Source organism: Chamaea fasciata, unplaced genomic scaffold (assembly GCF_029207755.1).
Source record: "Chamaea fasciata isolate MVZ Bird 193981 ecotype frontalis unplaced genomic scaffold, bChaFas1.0.hap1 SCAF_1, whole genome shotgun sequence".
Lineage (NCBI taxonomy): Eukaryota > Metazoa > Chordata > Aves > Passeriformes > Sylviidae > Chamaea > Chamaea fasciata.
In genome coordinates, this window is record NW_027094086.1 from 135,914,172 (window position 1) to 135,939,954 (window position 25,783).

The 25,783-nt window shown below is 39.8% G+C and overlaps 1 protein-coding gene across 3 annotated transcripts in view; it reads left to right on the forward strand.

Moving 5' to 3' along the window:
- The window catches only part of KIAA1217 (KIAA1217 ortholog), a 345,995-nt gene that overhangs the window by 126,920 nt on the left and 193,292 nt on the right, over positions 1 to 25,783 (forward strand). Inside the window, exon 1 of one of the 3 annotated variants that reach the window (XM_066199052.1) lies at positions 24,820 to 24,894. The exons of the other annotated variants lie outside the window; for them this stretch is intronic. The gene's annotated coding sequence lies outside the window, so the exon portion shown is untranslated. Of the gene's footprint in view, positions 1 to 24,819; positions 24,895 to 25,783 lie in introns of those variants that run through there. 3 annotated transcript variants of the gene reach the window in all.

Here is a 25,783-nt window from a genome sequence, read left to right on the forward strand (position 1 = left end):
AGCCTCAGAATTCCTTCAGGATGAAGCAAATGGTTTAAATTTTACTGCCTTTAGTGATGGTTTAAATAGGTTCTGGCACCAGAGCATCCATTGTAATGCTTGTGCAAGTGTACGAGTCCTCTGCCTGCAGCTCGCAGGGAAGTTTCTGGGAGACACAGTGGTGGTAGTTATTGCTGAGTAAATATAAGACTGGAAGGAGCTGCTCAGGAGATAGTTTTAAGTAGGAAAAAAGTTTAACTAGAACTTACTTGCTGATGACAAAACGTTGGTTCATAATATGTTGTTTGGTTGGGTTTATTGGAGTTTTTTTCCAATATCATCAAGCTGATGTGTATCACTGCAGGTAAATAGAAGTGCAAACAATACTTGTGCCAAGTAATCTAATTCTGTATTTTTAATGGAGTTAAGAGGTTGACCAATCATACAGTATTTCTCCATGAAAGATACTTTTGTTCAGATGCCACTATGTCCTAATATAAATATATATACATATATACATAGCAAAGAGAAGCTTAACTTATGTAATATTTTGTTTGTTTTCCACATTCTTACAAACTAGTCTTTGCTAGAAAATTATGATGGAGTTCTAGAGATTCATTGTAACTAACCCACTGCAATGTTTGTGAAATTAGGGAATAGAGATACATAGCATCAGGGCAGCTGCTGCCTGTTAGCTGGGTGGTTTGTACCAGACAAAACAATCCCTTCCTGCTTGACTGGCAAGTTATTTTAACGGAGTGTAAATTAAAGATTTCAGTGGTGTTCCTAGTTGCATGAAATCCCCTTGGGTGCCTTACTGACATGACCTCTTCTAACATTAATGCTGATGTTGTTGCTTGTTCTGGGGGTGTTAGGAGCTGCTGTCTCATCCTGGATGTCATGGAGCTACTCCCTGAAATCATCTAGAATCTTCATTTAGCAATATCCTCCTGTTTCAAGGACTGAATACCAGTGGTAATAGCCTTGATCTCTCCTTTTACTCATGTGCTAAATCTAAACTATGCATCCAGAAATAAAAATGGTGGCCTGTAGTCATATTCTGTATTTAGTAATTCCTGTTCAGCCTTGAATGAAAACTGTAATTTTTCAAGTCAAAAATGGACTGCCTTTTAATTTCTTTTTTAGTCTGCTAATCACTGAAAATGCAGAAAATCCTGTTTTGTCAAAAGAAGGAAATTTCCACCAGTGCAAAGCCAAAAGCTTTAGGAGAAAAATGTGTAAGACTCCAGGCTGCTTCCCTAGTGCATGGTACAGAACATTCCTCCATCACAGCTGACCCATAAAGATCCAAGGGGGTGAACTACAGTACCAGTTTAATAATGATTTCTATATTTCCCTCTCAATGCTAACACAGAGGTGATTTTTAAATAAGAAGTTACAGCTAAAAGCATTTTTCTTTAGTCTCTATTCTGTCCATAAGCACAATCTATATTTCCTTATTTTTATTGATAGAGATTTTTCCAAGACCTCTGGGAAAATATTGGTAGAAAATAGCAGGTGCAGCCTTAACTTTCACTCTTCATCACAGCATGTTTAAGCTCACAGTCCTAACACCAGTTGGTTTTTATCTTCCTCAAAAAGTTCTGTAATGCTTATCAGGACATTCACATTCCTGACAGTTGGAGCTGTTCTGTGCTGCTCAATGGCATGCAACAGCTCATATCTTTATATCCTATAGAACATTTATCTATTTGTTTTATTTAATAATTCTGATAAAATACCATCTCTCAAGCAGAAGTCTTGTCAAGTTACACGTTTGAAAGCCAAATCCAATATTTACTGACCATTTTTAAATGATGCTGATAGGATGTGTGGCCGATGAGCTCAGCATTCAGTAGTTTGTCAGATGCTGTTCAGGAGAGATAGGAGAGGAAGTTTACCCAAGTGTCCTTATCTCTCCGGGAGGCACATTGTATTCTGTAGCAGTAAGGAAATGGAGTCAGCTGATGGTACCAGATATTCTTGCATCATTAAAAAAGCTAACATATGAGATGAAAATCCTGTAGATTGTGACAGGGCTATTTCTAAAGACAGCTTCTTAACTCTCTAAAAAGACTCTGAGTAAATTTGTTTACAATTTTCATCTCTATGTTTGCTTAGAGGACATTAAGAGCAGGTATAGGTCCACTTAGAGTTGGAACTATTTTCTATGCATATGTTTCTGTAGCTGCTATGAAGAAATGTGAGGAAGTGGGCACTGACCTGTGGGCAGTGTCAGTGTGGAATGGCAATCTGCTCATTGCCAGGACTGAGGATCCCTGATCAAAAGATTTGTTTAAAAATATATGTGCTTTGGTAAGTGGAAACATAGACACAACCTGTGTCTGTGGATGGAACAGCCAGGACTCCGTTACCTCAGCCATGCCACACAGTGCCTTCTGGGGCAAGAGTTGCTTGGTGGATTAAAGATGCTGTAAAGGAAGGGGATGAGGTGTGCGTTAGGAGATTCTTTAGAAGCTGAATTCTGAACCAGTCAGAATTGGTGGCAAAATCTGTGTTGTCTTTTCCCCGCGATGATATATGGTTAAAATACTTGAAGCCCTTGTAAAGGATTCTGAATTTTTTAAATGAAAGGTGATAAAAATTCAGACAACGTTACTGATATTTTCAATGGAAAAACTGAATAAATGTTTGATAGCACTTGTGTTGAGGATGATAAAAATACTGTATAAGATCTCTTTTAATTTACCACAAGATTACTTGTACAGAATTTGATGTAAGTACCTTTTAAGTCTTTATTGATTTTCAAAATAATACATTCAGTAACTTTAAAACATGTTCCAAGTACTTTAATTTTATGATTAAATGTTTCCAAGGATTGAAGGAAGTATGTGTGAGCTCTGAGCTTTTCTGTTTTACTTTCTTAGTTCACTGAAACAGGACTTATATAGGCTTGAGGTAAAGAAAGCAAGTACCCTTACCACTTATTATGCTTTGTGATCTTTGCACAGGCAAGCCTTGTAAAATCAGCAGCGTTTTTAAGTCCCTTGATAGCTACCCAAGACATTTATACAGTTTTTCGGAAGGGAAGTGCTGTGAAACTGTCAGAGCTCTTCTGAATTTCCAACAGAGCAAAAAATCCCAAAGAAAATAGTGAGTTTAGATAATGCAATCAGTATAAATTTCACCCTATCTGCATTGGTACTAAACATTGTCATAAATATTTTTAGTTATCACATGATTTTGCTAAACCAAAGTGATGTGCATTCAGCAGTTCTATTGAGTGGTCATAGTCCATATTCATAGGTATGTGGATTTCAGTTTTTTGATGTGTCTTGATATGTGAGACAACCAGCTGTAAGGAGGGGAAAGAAGAGTGACTTGCACTAGCAGATTTAATTGGTCATTCATCTATTCACTCAGTATACAGGCTGCAAAGTGCTTAGGCTTTGTTTGATAGCAAACAAGATTTATGGTTTCTCCTAGCCTTAAGAAAATTCTTGCACAGTAGGAGTAATGCAATTCCTTATTTATCTGTCTGGGTTTGGTCTCACCTTCATCTATCTGTAAGACCTGGGGCACCCTTCATCTGTCATTAGCAGGCAGCCTTAGCACCCTGTTGCTGTGTGTAATTAGCCCTGTTGCAGCCCTCTGGACAGGTTAGGAGCTGGAGAGCACATTTCCTCAGCCAGGCACCTTCTGTCAGATGTCCATTCCAGTTTCACCAGCCAAGGGATGCAAGGATGTGTCCACACTCTCTCTGTGTCCCATGGGCAGCAGGGAGTTCTGTTTGCAGCCTGTCCAGCTTTCCACAGTCTCGTTTGAGGAGCTGATGAGCTGCAAGGCTGAGATATGATGAGGACACTAATGCTTTATTGGATGTGGCTGCTGGGCAGGTGTGTACGTAATGATAGCAAATAACATTGACCAGCAACATATCAGTGTGCTCAAAGTGTCACAATAGTATAGCACACTCTGGCTTAGTGGGTATTTACTGTCTCTAACATCAGGTTTAAAATTTGTAGCTAGATTAATAGTATGCTTGTATCTTATGAAAGACTTCATCTTAATATAGTAATGTAAGCATTATCTTTAAAAGGTTCTGTTACTTCTTCCACCTTCTTTCCAATACATTTGACTCCAAAAGCCTTTTTAACTGTTTCTGCAGTTTATAAAGAAATGTGTCCACTTATTAAATCCAGACGTGCCATTTGTTAAAGGAATTGCATCCTGTGAGACATCCTGGAGAATGTTCTTTCATCTTTTAAAAACTGCTTCAGCTAAGTAAAATGGGTATTCAGTCTCCCTGAGTTCACTTTAGTGAATGTTGTAATGCTGACTTTAAAATAAATGGATATCTGGAAGGAGCCTGTTCCTCCCTGCTCTGCTGAAGTTGTGATATTTTCAGTATGGTACAAGATGCCTTATAAATGTTGTATCTGGACAATTGAGCATAATACATCTAAAGACAACTCTTCTGGTTTCACAGAAGTCTTCTCATTATGAATTATTGGGGAAACAAGGTAGGAGAAAGCTTTGGGATCATACTGCTGATTCCATCTGGTAAAGTCTAGACTGCACTGAAGGGGTAGTTTGAGATCTGGGTTACTTTATGACAGTACTGATAGATGACTGTAATTGGACTCAGAGACACTGAAATGAGAAGTAAAGAGGTTAAGAGTTTTTGGCTGGGCTGTGAATCTGTCGGATGGTATTGTTAATGCATTAAAATAGTATGTACACCATATTAATAGACAATTGCTTTAAAACTATTCAGTGTTGTTCTCTCCTGTTGTCAGCATTTTAGGTACATTAAATTACAAAAGGAAATTTGAAAAACCCTGTGAGCACAGGCATCCAAGTGAGATCCTGCATGTCAGATGGACGTCTAATAGATATTAAAGCACACACTGAGTTTAGATTGTGTTCATTATTGATTACCTGCCGACACCAGATGGGGACACAAAAGGGGATCTGGAGAGTAAAACATTTGCTGCTTGTAAGGACATGAGACACCTGAACCTGAAAAGAAACAGGAGAGGAATGGGAAAAGTTCCTACAAATGCTGCTTTGAGTGAAGAATGACTGTGATACTCCTGTTGGAGTGGATCAACAAGGACCATAAAAAGATGGAGAATGACACAGGTGAGAGCTGAGATGATCTCCAATAGATCTTTTAGTAGATCATCCCTAGAGAAGATTTGAAAGCGAGGAAGTTTGAGGCAGTCTCATTATTATATGTCTGAAACAAAGTAAGGTCACTGTCAGTGGGTGGGCAATATGCAGCTTCCTCATTTTGTGGGATTGATGAGATTAGTTTTAAGTTGATGAAATGGGACACGGGAGAAAGTGCAAGAGAGACCCCTGTGATGCCTGTACAAGCCTTGAAGGCATAGAGAAATTAAAATTGGACAAATGAGACTATACAAGTGCATGAAAGAACAATAATATGCGGTGATAGCCAGTAAGGAAGAGCTAGTTCCATTGTTGGTAAAAAAAATTGACATGAAGGTTTAGTTATGGAAAGAATCCCATCTCATCTGGCTGAGAGTTGGGTGAGGTCAGTGTGAATTGCGGAATTGTTGCATCAATGTAAGGATTCAGGCAGGTGCATAGAAGCTATCTATGCCAAAGAGAAATGAGGTGTTTTCCAAAAAATGGCAGTGTGTCCAGGAAGGCTTGTATTGACAAGTAGAATCAGTTGGGTGTCTGCACATGTTAAGGACATAAAGCTTTGAGAAAGAGAAGAGGGATGAAAATAGAATCCCCATAAATAAAGAAAAAATGGAAGAAAAACTTAGAGAAAAGCTTTACTGAGGTAGTGTCCCAGTAATCCAAAGGTGGATGGGACTAAGGACAAGGAGAGAATGACTCAGAAACCAACATAGGTCTGTAAGGTTTCCAGTGGACAAATATTTGAGAAGTTGCAGGCAGCAATCAATTAATCTGGAATAAAAAGTGCAGGGACTATTATATAAGGCAGGCATTAATGTCATCCTTAGCCCTAGTTTCAAAAAAAAAATGCTAGAAATAATAAAAATTTATAATTGATATACATTGTAAAGCATTTCCCATGTTTTGTTGTATAAATAATCATCCTAAAGATAATATTAAGCATAAGCAAGGAGTCTGAAAGTAATGGAAAGAGGATTGGCCTATACAGGGAACTTTACCACAAAAATCGGAAAACATGAGAATATTTGGTAATGTAAATGTCTAAGAAGCTACTTAACAAAGACATAAGTATTTTTCTAAAAATAAAAATTGCAAAAAATAAAGAAGAATGGAAATGCAGTCAGTGGAAAAAAATTAGAATTTTGACATTAGTGATGATATAGATGGATAGGTTTTAGATGTAATAGGTGGCACTCCTCATGTTTTAATGATTCTTTCAAACTCGAGAAAAATGCAGGGTATCTAATTGGAATGATTATGCAGAAATGGAAATTCTTACCTCCAGGGGGAAGCAAAACTTAAATTATGTAATTGTTTCAATCAGAAGAGACCATACTATCCACATCCAAGAACTTGCGTAATATTTCAATTCCAAAAGCAAGTACTTTTAATAAATATATCACATGAGTTGGTATCACCTGGGGAAATAAACAAAAAATAGTACTTAAATTGGAAAAAAAAATTACTCCATTAAAGAGCATTACTCTAATCTCAATAGTATGTAAAATCTTCTACAAAAAAAGAGAAAGATTTTAAGGAAAGAACAAGCAAATGACACAAAACATGGTCGGTAAGTTAACAGACAATGTAATATCTCCACAAGGAGGTCATGCCTGACTAAGCTGAGACCTTTGGTTGAAAAAATACTTAGCTAGTTCTCTAAACAAAAGAAGTAATAATATATCCACATGGGCTTCAGTAAAATACTGTATTTGTCATCTACAGTGTAGAGATTTGTTAACATAGGAATTATGAATGAGTTGTAGGAGGGAAAGGGAATGAAAAAATTAACTAGAAGGAAAATTGGAGCTGGAGGATGGGTTGGAGGTCACCAAAGGATTTCCCAAGGACTGACTATGGGATCAGCCTTAGGAAATGTTTCCTTTACTGGTTGTACTAGGAAAGCAACAATACTGGGGAAAAAAGGTCTTGATGACACCAGTTACCAGGAGGATTGTGCTGAAGACTGGAGTTTCATTTCGAAAAAATGGGATGAGTGTATGAGTCGGAAAATAGTGCAAGGGGGATGAGAGAATGCTGTCAGAAGTGAAGGGCTGTGCACTTGGGAGCTTGTGTCAGGGAGAGGCTGGACAGTCATGGGAGTGCTAATCACAAGGTAATTGGGGCATCAAAATGTGACTTTTGTGGAAAGTTGACAGATTTGATTGTAGCATGGATCATATGGCAGTATAAGGAAGTGTGTTTCCCATGCAAGGAAGCCTTGGTGCTGCTTGATATAAGGTATGTGTAAAGTGTAACACACAAAAATCTGTGCCACTGTGATCATGGATACTTAAGAAAAGTTAATTCAAACTGGTTTAGAACATGCAGATTCCTAGGCAGGTTTCTAAAACACCTTGGGGAAGGGAGAGACTATTTTATGAGGTGATATTAAAATCCTTGATTTGTCTGACTGTAAAAAAGAAAATTGAGAGGAAATACAGTTGCTGTCTCACACGTAGGAGGATTTGTACATAAAAGATAGTTCTAGCACAAAAAGAAATAATTACACACTGATCTTGAGAATCTGTGGGGTGGAAATTTAGGCAGCTTTCAAATAGGAAGCACAGTAGGATGAGGCACCTGACTAATTTTTAGAAGAAAATGTGTTGATTCATGAAAAAAGGTATATAATGTAGTGCCATGTAGTGCCTACAGGGAAGGGATTTGGTAATAAAATTGATTTCTCTTCCTAATGAAAGGAGACACTAGAGAGATGGGAAGACTTTAAAATAATACTACTAAAGGTAGCTTGGTGATGCACTTGCAAACTGTGCATCTCATGTATTTTTGATTCAGAAGAGAGGAAAGCCCCATATAATTCTGGTATCCCCAGAAACTACCCACCACAATAGTTTTTTAAACAGAATTTTGCTTGTCTGAGAGACTTAGACTAATTTGAACCCTTTTTACTGTATGGATAGTTTTGTTAAATGAAAACCTACCTATATTTCTAAACTGTCTTATTTTAAACATTATTTTCTGCCTTTTTTTAATAAAAATGGTTTTTTACACTGTACATCTAAAAAAAAGGAAAACTGTATTGCAGCTGCCATTTTGTTAAGTTTTGCACATAAAACCTTGATATATGCCAAGTGTGACTGTATTTTGCTGTATATTTATAACAGTAATTATTTTTGATGTTACCTTTCTGCAGTAAAACACAATTTCTTGCAACTTATGGGAAACATAAACTTTATTACTCTCATATTTAGCATAGAGAAGAAAATCTCACAGCATATGAGTAGTTAGTGCCTTGTATTAATATTTCTATGATTAGTATGAGAAGTTGAGCTGATTATTTTTATAGCCCATTTTTATAGCTGATTTTTTTTTTTATTTAAAAAAGTAGAATTGTATAAATGGGCTTAGTGCAGTGCTGTGTAATGTAATCCTCCTCATGGCAGCAAAGAAGAAGGAAAGGTTTCTGCTGGAAATGGCATTTGGTGCAGCTCAGTAATGCAGTCTTTCCTACAACAGCGCAGAAAGATACTGGCAGCCTCAGGGTATGTTTCCTATAATGTCACTTTAGTTATTTCGGTTTTTTGGGGCTTTCTTTTTCAGCTTGAAGGAATTAAGTCCCATTGAGATGGAAAAGATCCATATCTGAAATAGCATAAATTGTTTGTTGATATTGTGAAATGTGTAAGTCATAATGTGAGCAAAAACAAATCTCTAACTTTGAGGGCATGCTGTGAACTTTCTCCCTCCGCCAAAATGTTTGTCCTCGGAGGTCAGACATGGCAGAAGCTTTCTAAGGACAAAGAAAACAATACAGTGATGTGTTCCTGGAACTAGAGCATTGGGTTAAGTGTTTTGCTTGTTTGTTATTTTTTCCATTTCAAGTAAATGATGATAATTTACACAGACCTGGAGAGCCTGGTGAATAAATGAATCCCAGAAAAATATTAGGCCATTGCCCACAGTCTAGTTTAGAAGAGACAGTGTTTTTAGACAGGTGGGAGGATTCCTGCTGGAGGGTGGCGTTTGTGACAGCTGCCACAGGACAGGAGCCAGCCATGAGCTCAGCTGGGCTGCTGTTATCCTGCCATTTCCTCTGCAAATGGGTAGTCCTGATTCACATATGGTGCCTTTTGGAATTTTGGTTCAGTCAACACAATTGCATTGCTTCCAGCTGGGTTATGATGGTGTAGTTAATATGGGAATCTGGTGTAGGGTCCTGGTGGGGGAAGATGTCCCCACAGCTGCCAGCTTGGCCCTGCTGCCCATGAGCAGTGGCATCCCTGCTGAGCTGGGCACTGCCAAACAGGGGAAGAGTGACCTGGGCAAGGCAAGCGCTGGAGCCCTGCGGAGATGCAGACCTGGATCTGGCACTGTCCTGGATTTGCAATGTGCTCAGTCTCTCGGCAAGGTCAGCAGTGGGTGTGAGCATGCAGAGGGATTTCTCTGCCAGGCAGTGATGAGTCACCAGCGGGACTTGCCGCAGGTGGGAGACTGCCTATTTCAGGAATTACAAACGGTGGGAGACTGCCTATTTCAGGAATTACAAACGATACACTGTTTAAGGAATGTAGGAGGAATAGGGATGGGCCCATTATCAAGCGAGCCTAGTTGCAAGTTTGTGATTTCTCAGTGAATCTTCTCCCTCAATATTTTTGTTTTGAATGCTCAGAACAACTCTGGATTTCATAACTAAATGCATTGGTGGGTTTTGTGTTATTTCCTGCTTAAACATAACTAGGGCATGCAGAGGATCTTGGAGGAGATCTAAGACAGCTATCATCTGAGATTTCTATCCTCAATTTGCAGACTATGCTGTGTAACATAATCTGAATATTCATTTTGAACTTTTGGGGTTTGCTTATCCAAACTATTTGAAATTCACCAATCACTATCAAAGCTAAGATCTTCTTCTCTTTGCTTCAGTTACTGAGAGAGATTGCAAATTCTTACTTGAGAGAGTAGTCAGTATGGGGAGATGGACCACATAGCTCCAACTTTTAAAGTGGGACAGTCCAAGTTTAATGTTCTATTTTCTGTTTTAAAAGCCCCCTAAACCAATGGAGAAAGGACATCTAAAAACTTACATTTCCTTTTTGAAATTTATAAATAGAGGCGATTCTCCCATGGCAAGCAGCGATACCCAGTTTTGCTATTTGCTTGTTTATTTGAGCAATGGTGAAGTTACATAACTTTTCTTTAGGTAATACATTCATCAACATTAGCAAAGTCAGTTCCTGTCTTTTATAGCTGGATATACAGTTTTCCCACTTTGCCTTCTTCCTATATATGAATGACATAGTTTTAGCCCCAGAACAACTCAGCTCCAAGAACTGAATACGGTGTCAGCGGAGTGTCGAGCTCAACATCTCCCATGAAAATAGGTTTCTATAATACAATTTGTGGTTGCACATGTGACACAGGCTGTCAAAATTTGTCTTGTATACAAGATTTAAGATGTTATTTCTACTCATTATGTTTTTCTTTCCCTTAGCTTCATTTCATCTTACTCTCTTACCTTTCCTTTTCCCTCCCTCAGCTTTCTTTTATTCACCCCATTGTAACAAGCTTTTATTTCCCTTTGCTGCCTCACTGTGTCTAGCTTTAGTTTATGCTGTTTCTCATGTTCTCTCTTCATCTTTTTCTTCTGATTTTGTAAAATGGACCACTGTCTATATTTGGATGAAGTGAGAGTGAATGAACGTGGTCCTGAGGATGAAAATTTGAAGCTGCTTTGATGCCAAGTCCATGGCTGTAGAAATAACGCAGTCAGGTTGAGTGCCATGAAGGCCAGAAGACTACATCTTTCTTAAAATAAGGAGTGGGAATGTTAACCCATTTTTTCCCTACGATTGCATAATAAAAAGTTGGTTGCTCTTCAAAGTTATCCAAGTGGCTGAATAGATTTTGTTCATGCCTCTGGACTGGACAATCAAGAAGAGGAGTCCATGTGTGGCACAGGAGGCTGATAGAAGGGAAGAACCCTTTGACAAACTTAGAGGGGAAGGAATTTATCTGACTCCTCAAGGGGAAAAATTGCTGATTCTTGAAATCATAGGATGCTTCTATGGGATAGTGTGAAATGAGCATCTTCAGGACTCAGAGGCTCTTGGCAAGGGTTTCCATTGCACTGCATCATGAAATCAAAGGCAGACAAGGAGAGGTCTATCACCCTGGTTTGTTTAACTGCATTTGAAGGACAAGCCTTTGCATGTAATTTCAACTCCATGCAAAATATGCTTTTAAAAATGAGTCAAAATGGGTGGTAAAAACTTCCTTTATTTTCAAATGGCCAGGTATTGCAAAAAATGAGAGAATGGAAAAACCTCCCAAAACATATCACAATGCCTGAAGAAGGCTCCATCGATATGACAGACTGTGTTACTTTGGTGATTCGAATTATTCCTGCACTGCGCTGTGTGCAGTTTTCCTTTTGTATGGAAAAGGAATGCTTCTGTCAGAGCAGGCAGTGCCCCTTCTGTCTGCAAAGTGGAACATGTTGTCTACAGAAGCAGAAATATACTTGTGATGAGAGGGGGAAAAAATACTAATCCTTTCAAGAATTAATTTTCCAGACTATGCTTTTGCAAGGTATTGAGTGTGTAAACTGAAGCTGCTTATCTTAGATAAGGATAGAGGGGAAGGACAGATGTCTGTGGACAGGAAAGAAGAGAAACAGCTAAGCACAGACTCTAGGTGCACCACAGGTAACTTTATGTGTTCTAAAAACTGAAATGTGATTGGAAAAATGACAAATTTCTGACTGTGAAAAATTAGAAGGTAGAAAATAATCCTTTGGCATTGAAGATGAGCATTGGTTGGGACTGAGGATGGCCTGGCGAGGCAGTGAGCACATCCCTCTGCTGCTGGGTCTGCATCCCTCCCTTGTGCATCCCTGAGCAAGGCAGTTCCTCGCCCATGGAGTCTGTGCCTCAGTAGGGAGCCCAGAGCAGGAAACCCTTTAGCACATGCAAATCCAGAGCTCCTTTTCTTTTCCTTCAGATGTCCTCAAACTGCAGTGACATATGTGAGTGAAGTGGTGAAAAATGTCACTGGGAGTACAAGGGGTCTGTTCAAAGGCTCAGGGTGATTCTGCTACCTTAAATTTTTATCCATGAGAAAGATATGTATTTTTAATAGAAGTTTTGGTGGTTTTTAAGCTACAATGGGGTATGATGAGAAATGTAGAAGAATGAGAAAAAAGTTCAATAATTCCTTAAGGAAAAAAAGCCTCACAAAATAACTCTCAAGTGCTTTGGATTTGTTTGTTAACTGGAAAATCTGGATTATTTTAACACGAAAATTAGGACTAAGTACTTTTTCTTTGGACTTCTGCTACTGTAAATAAAATGTGAAATACTTCCCTTGTACAGGGAAGAATTATTTTACTGATTCATAGTTTACTTTTGTTTTTATATTGAAACTTATTTTCACCTTTTTCATGATGAAAATGGATAAATTACTTCAATCTGTCTATATACATATATTTTGGAGGTTTTTTAGTAACTTTTATGGTATGGGTTGTAAGCAGGTATCTGAACCAAAATATTTTATCCTGTAGTTCTGTTCCACTCATTCACGAGTAATTTATTTCCATGATTTTTTAAAGTAGGTGATTAGAGTAATAGACACATACTGGTAGTTTTTCAATTATTTTCACTTACATTAAAATAAAATTTCATTTAAAAAGAGAATATATTTAATGTGTCATTGAATGAAAGTATAACTCTCTTAAGATAATGGTCTTTTACTTGCAGCTGTATCCATCAAATATAAAGGCAACATGAAAAATTAGAGTAATAAAAGAGTAGATGCTTTGCTTTAGTGAGAGACTGTGAGCTGCCCTGGTGAACATTAAGAAAAAAAATACCTTCCTAAAACTACTTAACTTTAGGATGGTGTGTTAGCAGGCATCAGACTAATCCAGAAAAAGAGACGATTGGGGAAGAATTTCTTAAAAATTACTTTCTTGCTAATTTATTTAGTATGACTGGGAACCCATAAATATATATAGTTTGAAGTAAGCAGCCTTTGACATTGATATAAAAAAAAAAGTGTCATGTCTTTTTCTCTTTTTCCAGTTTTAGATTTTCTTGGTGTTCCAGCTCCTGAAATCCTAAATGTAAATTTAAACCTCTGATCCCAGGAAAAGAAACAAAACTCTCAGCATTAGAGTTACAAAATGAAAGTGATGGAAATATTGCCTGCCTGTAACTTAAATACTCAAAATCCAAAAAGCAAATGAAGAGTCCAGAATTTATTTTGGATTTTAGTGGGGATGTGGATGCAGGGCTCTGCTAAACCGGAGGATATCTTGGCTCTTTAGGTTCAAAATACCATGGAACTTCTCCTCTTTCTCCTTCTCACATCTTCCAAGCAGGATATAGATTTTTTTAAATAAAGGTTTTGTGAAAACTGAAAGAAGAAGTAGGTGTTCTGAGCAGCTTTAATCCTGTTCTTTGAATTCATAAAAAGAAGTTGGCTATTTGTCATTTCATTTCTCATGTTGTATTTCTAGCTTCACTGAGTACACCATTAAGCAGCTTCACACGAGATCTAAATGCAAGGAAAACCACAGCCTTTCTCAGAGAAAGTCTCAGTTGCGGCTGGGAGGGTCTGGGGATGGGGAAGGACCCATTCTGTTAACTTAGTTTGCTTTTGTAGCTTCTCTTGGAGTCATCATCGGCTTTGCTACCACCTTGTCTCTGCTGCCTGGGGAGGAAGGAGATGCCTTGGAGCAGAATTTCCTTCTTGAGTCATCATGAGATTCTCCTGGGTCCCTGTCAGGTGTAACACAGTAAAGGTGGGAAGGCCTGCAGTGCAGTGGGGCTGTGCTCTGCAGTGATGTCCCTCTATCCCCCTGGCCTCCTCCTGGCACTGTGCTGGTTAGATGGGGCAAGAGCTGTCCCTGTCCCTTGCCAGGACCCAGATCCCCAGGGCAGAGTGGGAGCTGCAGAGGTGCTGGGAGTGTGGTCAGGACCTTGGCTTTTGGCCCCATCTGATGAGTTGCCATCACCAAGGATAAAGGATGTAAGGATGTGCTGGTAAGAAAATGGGCAGGAAAAAAAGCAATGTTCCCAGTGTGCTGGAGGAGGAATAAACACTAATATAATCATCCCTGTCACAGATGGAATATTTTACAAAGTATTCTGTCTATAGTATAAGAAATATGCTAAACATCTCTATTATGCTGCATTTGAAATGTAGAAATACAAATAGAGGTTGAAAGGTAGAGCTATTGCTTCTGCTGGGTTTATAGCATGCTGTCAGTGGAAGATGTTAACCCTAAAACCTCCTGAAAGCAGCTTGTTCACTGTGGGGAAATGCTGAAATAGCCTTAAGGGTTAATAAAATGTAGCAAATTCAAGTTTTTGCCACTACAACTGACCATTATTTTTTAAATTCTGTAATAAATGACTGAGCATGGAATGGTAACACAAACCGTTGCAAAAAACAATCTGCATGTTAAATCCCACTTTTGTTTTGATTGAGGGGGAGTCAGTTATTAACTGCATGATCAGAGCACAGACGCTGAGTCCTATTCTTTCCTTAATTGAGAATTGCTGTTACAGATACTTGACAGTGGTTCATAGTGGCAATAATCCCCTTTGAAAATGGTTGTTATTCTAGTCATAAGTAGCTTGCCAGGGCACTAACCCCAGCTTCACCTCTACGGTTAGGAAAAGAATCTGGTTGGTAGTTGATGATGTGTAGTGATTTCCTGCTAGATAATTGCCAAACTAGCAAAGTAAGAAAACACAACTTCTACAGTATTATACCTTTGGTTAGAAAGAAGGTGTGAGCTGTGAAAAATATTGTAACTCTCGTTGTTCAAAATGAAAATTCATTGCTTACTGAGAGTGCTGACTTAAAAATTTTTGCACGTCTTTTGTTGATCTTGCAGGCTGATGCACACGACCTGCTAATGCGATGCTTGGATTTCCATACAGAGCCATTCATCCATGTTATATGTGAATGAAGCTTCCTGGTTTGTACATGTGCTGTGTCACATTCCTCTGGTTTTCTAACAAAGCTTTTAATTGGTATGCTGTGACTAATGAGCATGAAGTCCCAGAGGAAATGGAGCAGAATTTTCCATTATCCACCAAGAAGCTTCAAGCACATAGATTATCAGGGCTTGAACTCCAGGATAAACCAGGGTCAAAGGCTCTGAGTATAATGGAACCTCATAGCTTAATATTTTGCTTCCATAACATTAAATTAATAGTTTCTCAGCAAAACTGTATTGTCTGTCAGACGGCACTGTGCAAACTATAACTGGCATTTCACTTGGACATCACATCAAATCCCTGACCCTTCACTGTTAAAGTTCCCATAACACTGGAATACTGATGTCCTGCCTTTGTTCCGGTTTGGGTAATGATGTGCTGCATACTTTCGTGGGATAAATCTCTCTTCAGTTTCAAGCAGAGACCTTGCTCTTCATTCTTTCTCTGAAAAACTACTGTACAGTGTTGCTGACACAAGATTGCTGCCATATGGTGCACCCAAAGTGTTTGCATTTTTGGGGGGTGAGTTTAGAGCTCTCACTCTGACTCGAACAAGTTCCGGACCTCTTTGCTTTTAAAACTAGATGAGATTGGATGTAGTGAGACCAGCATATCTATAGGCTACCTCTGCCAAGTAGAGCAAAGTAATTATCTTCTGTGCCTTATGTTCAGCCCACCTACTAAGTGTCCCCAACAGGTGCAGTATCAAAGAAAATTTAAATTAACTTAAAAGCATGAAAAGGTATCCAGATTGTCACTGGAACTGGTGGGGGAAACAGTGGTTAGCTTTCCAATAAAGTATTTAAAATAATATTTTTACCAATTCACTCTTTTAATAATTAACCCAATATACAATTAATCATTTCCTCCTTTCTAATAAGAGTCTCAGTGTGAGTTATGCTTTTCAGTGAAACCACTAACCCAGAGAAAGAAAAAAAAGAGAGTTTTTTGCTTTTTTGAAGGTTAGTTTCAGCAGAGTCACTTCCCTGAGCTGTCATGGCTCACTGCGTGGCAGTGCAGAGGTTTGCAGGGACAGGGACTGGAAGTGAGCACCTGAGGGAAGAGGGGATGTCTTCTTGCAGCAACATTACCACCTCATAACAGACCACCTCATAGCTCATGAAGCTATGGCTTATGTCTTGGGAGCCCAGAATTAAAATCAAATAAATCTAATTTATTTTATATGTTGAAACTCCTCCATTGCAGAAAAACATCATGGCACTGGTGGAAGCTGTGTGGGGTAGGTTGGTCCTTCTTGTGCAGGTGGCTCCTTGCATTCCCGGCAGCTGTGGCTGCAAGAAAGCCACCTTTCATTTGCTCCTCTCTCACACATTTGGTTTGCCTAATTTCCTAGCTGGTGGGCTCTTGTAGACCCTCTCTGTTCCCATTCTGTGAGGGAGCTTCCAGAGGTGCTGTCACCTCTTGTGCTTAGTGCATGAGTGCCCAGTGTCTCCGGGAGGTGTGAGAGTGTTTGTGTGTGTGTTTGTGTCTGTGCATGTATGTGTGTTCAAGGAGAACACGAGGAGCTCTGTGGTTCTGTGCATCTTTTTGAGAAACAATAAGGAAATTGATGCTCCAGAAGTATCTTGGACAGTTGTTTCACATGACAGAATTGGTTTCTTTTGTTTGCATATTAAAGAAATTCTATATTAGCACCGTATTATAGAATATTAAGGTTGTATTATTAGATTCAAAGGTTACCAGGTGCAAATACTAAGACCAATAAGTACATTGTGTGTTCGGATTGTGATATATTGCCTTTTATCCTGTGAGGAAGGGGTTTATGCTCCCTCTACAATCAGTAATTCTGTGTGCCTGTTTTAACAGCAGATAGCCGTAAAGAATTGTCTGTCCTTTTCTTACCATCATAGATACCAAGGAGACGAAATAACAGTGGTACCAAAACATGGTACCTGTTACTGCTTTAAAGCCCACAGAGAAGGGAAAGGGGAGTGGAGTTTATAGGTTTTGGTTCCATTCTAGGTGCAGGTAAGAGAGCACAGCTGATGTACTCCAGGGTGGCATGGAGTGTATCCATTTACTCATCCAGGTTGCGGTACTTAAAGTACAAAAGACCAAGGGTGTTGAGGTGAAGGTCAGTACTGCCTTTCATTTTCATTTGACACATCCTGTAAAACCCAGAGTGTGGATGTCTGCTAACCACAATTATACTGCAGGTTGTATTTGGTTACCCAGCAGTATTGCAAAATGTGCCAGAGCTTCACCTGTGGAACACCTCCTGACTTTTGGAGAGCAGGGTGCCTAACAGCCCTGGGGCACAGGTGCAGCCCTTCTGGGCTAACAGGGACGGAGGGTGCCTGGGACTGCTGGAGCTCCCCAGCCCACAAGCCTGGACTTAGTGCTGCTCTGACCTTTTGGCATCTTGCTTTTGTTCGGGGGTCCACAAGTGGGAGGAGAATTCCTCTGTCCAGTCCAACTCCCTTGTTGTCCCAAAGGGCAGTGGTGTTGAATCACACTCACAGATTTGCTGGTTTCTAACTCAAAAATCACCTTCATTTTCATTCTTACTATGCATATTGGAAAGCTGTTTGGTCTATCATTCCTTTCCCCAGCCAGAATTGTAGCATTTCTGCTGTGCAAAGAACAAGGGCCTTTACCACTCGAAACACCTCCTGTACTGAGAGGGTGGAAATGTAATAGTCGCCTGTTTCTCTGTGTGGGAAAATATTTGGGAAAGTCTTCCCACAATCCCCCTCTGGTTTCTTGACCCCTTGTGCTGCCATGACAATCTAGAGAAGCCACGTGGTTTTATTTTCATGGGGGTGAGAGGGAGGTGGTTAAAAGTATGCTTTGGAACCTATGCCTTGATGTCTCAGCAGAACCTTTAACTTTGTGCCTGCAAAAAAACAAACATGTTTTCCTACCAACTTCAACAGGTACCTAAAGGCACAAAAACTGTAAAGAATTGTCAAGCAACAGCAAAACCTCAAAAATTGCTCTTCCCAGATCCCACTACTGTACTCCCCAGAATAATTACACTTTTTGACAAATGGGATTTTGGCAGCTGTATAGAAATGACCTCTTTTTAGTCAGTAGTTCAACTGTTCAGAGAAGCATGTATAGAGTGACACTACTTCTTAAGTAAAATAAATGCTAATATATGCTAATGTCTAATAATTTCACATTTGTATTTTTGGCTTTATTCTTTTCATTAAAAGCCTTAAAATGTTCTTCTGAATTTTATACTTACATTTTAGGGAACAATAAAACTATAACCTTTAAGATCATTACTGCTTTATAAAATGAAGGTAAGGGTGTTTGCTTTTTTAGTGCTTTGGGAGATATTCATATTCTAGTAAAATATACCACACTAGTTAATCTGGATCTTCAGTAAGCAAATGTAAAAGTCAAACTTTTTAAAAGAGTGAGAAATACTTGAGTTTTTCACATCTCTCTGAAATAAGATGCAGTGTCCTACTTTTTAGTGCTTGGTTTGTTGAAAAGATCAGAAGTACAGCCCTTATTGACTTAGTCCTGTGCTGAGTGTAAATTCACACAAAGAGGAGCAATTTAACGTGTGACTGACCTTTTTCAGTGCAAGATGAAGAAATGTGCTGTTAAGGTTACCGGAGTGTGGCAGGATGTTTAATCAGCTTCTTTGCTTTAAAGAACAGTAGGAAGGAGATGATGTATTAAAGATGATAGCTTCTTGTAGATTTTAACTTGTAATGCCAGGATCTGAGTACAATAGCAGATTAAATCTCTATAGGGGAACTTCCTACTGGACTTTCTATTTTAAGATGTTTGTGATTGCTTCGTCCTTTACTTCTCACTAGTTGGCTTTTGCTCCCTTGAAGAGGTGAGTTGCTTTCTCTGAGATCTGCTTCCAAACTCTTGGAATGTATTTCTGTTAGGAGCAATTTTTTTCTCAGTTTTGTAGGAAAGGCAAAAGAAGACAGCATAAATGGAGCCATGCACTTTCCTGTTGTATTTCAGTACATGCATGAGGTAAATTCATGGCTTCTAGCTCTCAATGTTTGCAGCACTCTTAGCATGTGTGTAACAGCACAGCAAACTTTCATGTAAGAATAACAAATAAACATAGATTTGCTGGTGCTGCTGAGTAAGTAGGATAGTCTGGTGTTCTGTGCTTTCAATTTGTCCCTGATGTTTGAAAACTCCCCCAAGCTGTGTGTGTCTCCTCTGAGACATGCACATATCCATCCAAATCAGATGCCTTCACCTGGCTGTCTTTTCTCTCTGACCAACATGGATTCAACATGGAGATAGCACAGCTATGGTTATAGCATTAATTTAATTACAGTGAGACCTTCTTCCTCTTCTCTGGATGTTCATTCTCAGGATGTTGCAGTTCTGTGCGTCAAAATCCACCACTCCCTGCCCCTCCTATGATCTTTTCAGAGGTTCACATATCTTGCATTTCACTGTCTTTCAGAGGTCCATTTTTGTGACCATTCTGCTCTTGAGGTTGGACTAGAGTATCTTTAAAGGTCCCTTCCAAACCAAACCATTCTATGATTCTATAATTTTTAATTCAGGCAATGCATATGTATTTTTTGCAAGTTTCAGTAAGCACTTCATTTGTAATTTGCATTTGGGTCATATGTTTACTACCAATTTTCACCTTTTGCCAGTCAATGATCCTTAATTTTAAAAAGGCATATTAACACAGTAAAGTTATTATAATATTACAGAAATATTTTATTAGTCTTGTATATTTAGGTGAATGCTTTTTTTCCCCCCTATAACATATTTTCATTTTGCTGTTTTTTATGAAGCAGTGTGGTGGGTTGACCCTGGCTAAATGTCAGGAGCCCACCAAAGCTTCTCTATCACTTCCCTCCTCAGCTGGGCAGGAGAGAGAAAATGCAATGAAATGTTTGTAGGTTGAGACAAGAACCAGGAGATACCACTCACTGGCTACCATCCCAGACAAAACAGACTCTGCTTGGGGAAATTAGTCTAATTTATTACCAATCAAATCAGAGGAGAAGAACGAGAAGTTAAATCTTAAAACACAACCCTCCCTTCTTCCCAGGCTTTATTCCTGATTTTCTGCGCCCCACTGCCAGCAGCACAGGGAAGATTGGGAATGGAGATAACAGTCAGTTCATCACACATTGCTTCTGCTGCTGCTTCCTCCTCAGGGAGGACTCCTCACACTCTTCCTCTGCACCAGTGTGGGCACCCTCCCAGGGGAGACAGTCCTCCACCAAGTTGACAGGAATCCTTCCCATCACCAACTGCTCCTGCATGGGTTCCCCACAGGGTCACAAGTCCTGCCAGCAAACCTGGTCCAGCACGGACTCCTCCCTGCATGGGCCCACAGGTCCTGCCAGGAGCCTGCTCCAGCACAGGTTCCTCAGGGGCTACAGCTGCCTTCAGGCATCCACCTGCTCCAGTGTGGGGTTCTCCATGAGCTGTAGGGGGATCTCTGCTCCCCCACTGACCTCTATAGGCTGTAGGGACACAACCTGCCTCACCAGGTTCCTCAACCTCAGTTCCAGAACCTCAGTTCTTCACCATGGGCTGCAGGAGAATCTCTTCTCTGGCTCTTGGAGCAGGTCCTCCCTCTTCTTTACTGGTGTCTTCAGAGTTGATTGTCTCACATATTCTCACTCCTCTCTTCTCTGGCCACAATTGCTTCTGTGCAATAATTTCTTTCCCCTTCTTAAATACGTTATCCCAGAGGCACAGCCACCATGGCTGATGGGCTCAACCTTGGCCAGGATTGAATCCATCTTGGAGCCAGCTGGAATTGGCTCTGTCAGACACAGAGAAAGCTTCTGGAAGCTTCCCACAGAAGACACCCCTGTAGCCCTGTCCCCCCACTACCAAAACCTTCCCTAGCAAACCCAATACAAGCAGTTTCCCACCCTTCTTTCTCTCCGATGTTTTGTTTTTCTTTGGCTGTTTGGCTTTTGCTTGCTTTTGAACCCATTGGTGGAGTTCTTTTTATTCTATTCTAGTGGACTCTTAAAGTACAAGTTTTTACTTGGTTAGTTTGACAAAACTACTCCAAGTGCTGTGTAGCTTTTGTGTCATTTAATAATTGGTGTCATTTGTCTTTGTGGAAATGCAGCCAAATCAGTGCAAGAATTTAAGTTAAATAACTCTAAAAAGCTCATTATCTTAGAAACTTCTTTTTAAGGCCACAGGAGTGAATGTTTTTTACTGACATTCAGCAGTCTTTGTTTGGCTGAGTCTCAAGCAATGCCCATGTCTTCAGCATCAGACCTACTCCCTGCCTCTTGGATGGCAAACACTCCAGCACACACAGTGAAATAATGATAGCTGGCAGCACCCACTCAGGATATGTTTTAAATGTCATAACTCCAAGAGAACCACCTGAGCACTACCTGGGTTCTTGTCCTGGGGTCTTAATCTGCATAAGTTCATATGTATTTGTCACCAGGCTGTCCTTGGACTGTGCTGTTTTGTCCCTGGCTTCCTCTTGCCAGGGTGGTGCCCTGGATGCTGGTTATCAGGCTGATGGAGATGGGAAAATCCCAGCTGTGAGAGCAGAGGACAGAGCTCTGAGAAGCAAGGAGGTGTGAGGAGAAGTGGTAGGATTGCTGCGTGTTGGATGTAGGAAAGCCTCTTCCCTCCTCTAACTTCTAGGTATCTGTTGACTCCCCCTTGGATCTGGCTCAGCTTGTCTAGAGGATGGAATTAAATCTGTATACAATATTTGCTCTCTGTGTCATAAGGATTGTCAAAACCAGAATTACAAGAATTAGTTTATTAGTTTTAAGAATGGCGTAGCTGAGATAAAAGCATTAGCTGCATAACTGAAACAAATCTCCCCAATGATACTGACACATTACCACTGCAGAGGACACTTATGAAAAGTGTTACAGTGGTTAGTTAAGGGACTGCTCCTGAGGAGTGCAAAGATAAACATATAAAGGATACTTCTGTAGCAGCAAAACGCACAGCAATAGCAAGCTGTCACACCCCTACTTCCTGGAAGAGAATTAAGGCAAAACAGGGACACGCCAAGTTTTTGGAAGAACTGGACTGAAAATTCTGAGTCTCTATTTAAGCTGTGGTGTGTGATCCTGGCAGAGGCTGCTTCTCCCCACCTACGCCTTGGCTGTGTCTAGGGTGACTCTGAGAGAGGAGGCTGCAGTCAGTACTGATTTCCATTAAAAAAAAAGAAAAGTATTAACAGAAAAGTATTACCTTCTGTAACTTCATAATCAGAGATAACATGATGAGTAAAATGAGAAATGGTAAAAACCATTACAAAAACTTCAATCACTGCTAAATAGCAATTTTATGCAAAATAGCTGCAGCCTCTTATTGGGTCCTTCTACTATCCTCCTTCCATTTCTCTCCCAAAAGAGGCAAAGTTCATGGGTGTAAGCAAGGCAGCTGTAATTTATTCCCTTTATTCCCCAAAGGTTATTTTTGGGCACTGCAGAATGAGTTTTCAATTTTGCAGAGCCCTGCAACAGGCCACACGTTGTTTGGGACCCTGTTTTGAGAACCATTGTCTTGGACTTTAAATATGAAATCAAGACAGCATCTGTTATCATTTAGTCTGCTATTTAAATGAACATGGATTTTGGGATGGCAACCTAATTACTCTGAGACGGCACTCCTTTTTCTCTTATGAAACAAAAATCATCAGCTGGATAAAACTGTAACAAATTTTATTGACATTTTGGGAGGTGCAAGTATTGCTAGTGTCAATTAAAAGTATTGTCACATGCTTTCCCAGGACAGAATTTCAGTATATCAGTGCATTTTCATACCTGGTGCCTCTATAGTAGGAGCATTCACTGCTAATCAGATGGCAGATAGCCATGTGCCATCAAACACCTCTTTCTGCATTTATCCCAGGAGCATTTTTTATTTCCCTGCTTCCTAAGGAAGGATTTCTTTGAGAGAAAACTTGTGGAAATATTTTTCCTGTATTTCTTCAGACTTTTCCCAGTAGAGAGTATCTTTCAATTTCAAACTCTTTTCCTCTGTCACGTTGACTCCAACACCATTCTTTCTGGATTTCCTGCACACTTTGTTTTTCCAAGTTTCTGTTTTCAGTTTGTGATGATTCTTTTGTACTGATGGAGCATCGGCCCATAATTTGTGATTTTATATGGTGAAAAGCCATTTTGTTACAGTGAGGCTTTGATTCAGTGATGATTTCTAGTTCAGTCTGTTAATCTCAGAGATGACTGACTTCTAGTCATGGAACTTCAACCCCTAAATGAGCAGCCTGGACTCCTGATACAGCAAATAAAATCTCCATAGAGGAGTTCAGAGCACTCTCATCTTCCTGATAATTGATCAGATTGTCTTAAATTGATCAGGGATGGGGGAAGTTTCGTCCTTAGGAAGCACTTTCTTTGTCTCTTGCTTTTTATGGAAGACAATGATCCTGTTGTGCTGTTACAGTTCTTCCACTTCACATATTAGCATTAAAAGGCTAGATCATGGTTTCTCTGTTTTCCAAGTCTGCAGCAAGGTCAGAAAAAGATATGAGCGAGGGATTGGTAAATGTAGGAGTGGCATGCTGTATTGAAGAAGCCTGTGATTACCAATCCAATGTTACATAAAAATCTTGTAGAGAATGTTTTTTGTCAACACAATTTCCATGGAAGAGTCCTGGGAAGGTTGTGAAGGCTGAAGTGCTTGTAGCACAGTTGAGTTTTTAAGATTTTATATCAGATCCTAGGGTGAAGGCATGGACTAGACAGGGGCAGCTCTGGCCTTCCACCTTTCTTAAGATGCTGAGGCTGCAGCATCAGTCTCTCTTCCAAATCCCTTAGTGATACAGAGGGATCTCTGAGAGGGAGTTTTGCAAGCTGTTGTGCAAAGCCCTTTTGCCTATAAGGGAAGAGGGAAGGTGTTCCAGACTGAAGAAGTGAAGAAGAGACAGAGAACACTAAGAAAATCCAGCGAATCCAAACACACCCTGAAACTAAAGGATCCTCTATTTTCTCAATTGCTGAATTCAGCTAATGCCCACCTTTCATCATTGCTGTACCAAGACTGATCTCATGGTCTAGCATATGGTTTAGCTATTGATTTGGCTTCCACTTAATTGAGATCTTTGAAATGAGATTGTTCCATGCTGTGCAGTGCACATTTATGCAGCCACTTGCTACATATTTTGCCTTTTCCTTGCCTATTAATGACAATAAAGTTGTCAGGAGGCTGTTGCCACCTGAACCTTTTTGTCATTGTGTGTCTTCTGACTGTTGACCCTGCCATATGGAGTGAATTCCCAAGTCTTGCAAGGCTGTGTGGGGCTGATGTAGAAATTTTCATTTAACATGCATGGCAAAGGCAATCTGTCTTCTATTGGCATCCATAAACTATCACTGGTTTGTTTACAGGACTGGCTTACAAAAATACACACAGAGAGTGAGTGAAAACTTGTTTCCTTACTACAAGTGATCTTAACAAAGAGCTTTCCGGACATGAAAGGCAAGACAAGTAAGCGTTATGCTATGATTTAGGTTTCTGCATTAGGAAGTCTTTTAAAACAGTTCATAGAGATCTTCTTTCTGAAATGGCTGTGGTGACATTTAATAAAGTGATCATCAAAATTTTGGGATGGGGGTTGTTTAGTTGGGGGTTTTTTTTGTTTGTTTTTTTTTTTTTTTTTTTGTTTTGTTTTTTTTTGGGTTTTTTTTAGTTTGTGAGGTTCTTCCTGCCTGTAGATTGAGAGTTGCTTCCTTTTGCTGTTGAAGGCTGGGGTTGGAAAGGAAGACTTACTGCAATCTATTTCAAGAATAGTCTGAGGAGGAGGAAATTCCCTTCTTGTTCCTAATAACTGGTGCAGAACGCTCAGCTGGAGGAAGAGAATAGTTCAGTAAGTTAAAACATTTAAATGAAGTTCTGATTTCATACATCTTGTTATTATCTAGAAATTTATTTGTGTTTTAAACATAGTAAGTTTTATCTTCTTTGTTAAGGGGGAGGGACTGTGGGCATTGTGTAATAGCTTTGAACTCAGTAGATACTAATTTGCTGATATAGCAAGGGTGAAATGTTCAGTAAGAAAAGAAAACAATAGCAGATCTGCTACTGCTTGTATTGCAAAGCACCAGTCTAAGTTGCTGGAGCACCTCTGAGACACCAGCAGTGCATTTCCTTATCCAAGATCTTGGATTAAGAGACAGAGGTAATTTTGCCCATCCACAAATCTGTAATGTTGTTATCTTTTCAGATGTTTTAGATAGCTTTAGGGTACTTCTACCAATGATTTAGAATCAGGGGTTCTGTTTAAATGTCAGTAGTAGAGCAATCCAAACCTCCTTCAAGGTGGAGTTAGATACTCTAGGTGAGCAGAGTAGAATGAGAGTGTTTGTTTAGATGCATTTCTCTTTTGCTTTAATCAAAAATAGTCTGGTGTTCAAGGCATAGCTAATTTTGCAACTCATCCAGAAGCATGTGCTGTCATACTGGGAGCAGTGGCTGTGTGGACCTGGGTATGGAGGCACAATGGAAGCCCCTGCACTCCTCCATTTCACAAGGAAGGTGCTCCTGATGCAGTTGGGTGTGTGCTGAAGCACAGTGGGACCCCCTGAAGTCCCCTTGCCCTCTGCTTTTTCCTCACAGGGCTGACTCAGGGAAGCAGCTTGGGTGCAGGACAACAAAGCCCAGGCTGTGTCTGTGCCTCCCTGCTACTCCTCGGCTGTCAGCAGGGAACTTGTCGTCATCCCAGTGGCTGTGATTCCACTGCTGTTCCTTGTAGGAGC